General features: G+C 39.8%; 1 protein-coding gene across 1 annotated transcript in view; it reads left to right on the top strand.

Moving 5' to 3' along the window:
- LOC107086509 (vesicle-associated membrane protein 8-like) overlaps window positions 1–1,560 on the top strand; it is a 15,594-nt gene that overhangs the window by 518 nt on the left and 13,516 nt on the right. The gene's annotated exons all lie outside the window — the stretch shown is intronic.

The raw sequence follows: 1,560 nt of genomic DNA, 5'->3' as shown, positions 1-1,560 counted from the left end.
TGATGGTTCAGTTTGGATGAAAGGAGCAGCTCAGATTTAACCAGAAGTTGGATCAGCAACTGTTTCATTAAAAGTCGGAGATTTCTCCTCCTGTCTGACCTGAAATCCGAACATTACCTTCATTTATGTAGCTTTTTTGGTTTGAGAAAATTATTTAAAAGGTTTATGGAGAAAAGCCTCCAATGCAAACCGATGAGCTGCAGCTAGACTGATGAATCCTAAGCGTTACAGGAAATATTAAATGCATGAAGCATAAAAATGTAAATTACCTTATTCTCTCTCTGATTTAGGAAAATAGTATTTGCTTTGCTGAGGAGCGAACGGTTAGGATTTGGAGCGGCTGCGGTAGACCAGGGAAATCAGCCGCTTTGCATTAACACTTAGTTTTAATCTTTGATTTTGCATTAAACATGCTGCTTCAGCTGTTCTGGAAAAAAAGGCTTCCTGGAACAACAAGGTCACTTTTCATGAGTCGAGCGAAGTGGAGACTTTTTATCTAGCTGCGAGTGAATCAGACACTTCCCCCATTTTTCTCTGACTAATCACTGGTGATGCTATCAGCCTTGCAGAGTGACTGGAAGGAGACGCTGGTATGGAGAGATTAAGAAAAGGCTGGGCTCAGTCTGTGTGGATAAAACTGAAAATGTTCCTGCAGCCGCTTCGGCTGAGGGGTTCAGAGGTTTCTGAGCGACCGGCTGGCCTTTATCTGATGCAGCTTTTTGGATTAAATCTATCAAGCTTTTTATTGTGGGACAAAAGGAAGGAATTGGACGAGACGTCAGACAACAGATGACGCAGGAAAAACCTGCTTTGTTTCCTAGAGACCAGTTTGTTTGGAGGCTGCTGCCGTCTTCGGGGATAAGGAGGTCTGTGAGAGCAGCTCCGTCACGCCTGCTGCTGTTTCAGCTTCCATCACTTTGCATCTCGTTAAAAACTACAGATAAGAAAACATGGCTTCCTGTTCACATTTAAAAAACACAGAGTTAATTTTGTTCCATTATTTTTACAAAAAAAAGAACAAGTTTTGTAAATGGAAATTTGAAAAAAAAGCAATCCTTTCTCAGATATTTTTAAGTTATTTTATTGTAAAATAAATAAATATATATTAGGGCTGAAACAGTTAATCTTATCTTATTAATAGATTATTGAAATAATCGTCAACTGAATTGGTAATCGATTAATCGTTAATTTGAGAATAGAGACGGTAAAATATGACTTTAGCTGACAGAGCGATCCACTTACCGGAGGAATTATACCACGATTGTAAAACATACAAATAATAAAAATAAGTTCTATTCAGTCTAATAAAACTATTTTAAAGAGGACCGCCCATTTTTTTTCCCAATCTGTGATTTTCAGTCAGTGTGATGAAGCTGCATTAAATTAGCAGAACTAACATTTGAATATATGTGTTTCCTCTGTCACTAGTTCGCCGTTACACCTGCTGCCATATTCCAGCCGGCCTGCAGTGATGCGGTGTCCCTGTCACTACCCGATCCGTCCCTCCATCAGCTCATTAGTGCGTCCATAGACGCGTCTGGGTCACCCTTAGGGGTGTAA

The sequence above is a fragment of the Cyprinodon variegatus genome, unplaced genomic scaffold (assembly GCF_000732505.1).
Source record: "Cyprinodon variegatus isolate N-32 unplaced genomic scaffold, C_variegatus-1.0 Scaffold155, whole genome shotgun sequence".
Taxonomy (NCBI): domain Eukaryota; kingdom Metazoa; phylum Chordata; class Actinopteri; order Cyprinodontiformes; family Cyprinodontidae; genus Cyprinodon; species Cyprinodon variegatus.
This window is presented reverse-complemented; position numbering and strand designations above follow the sequence as displayed.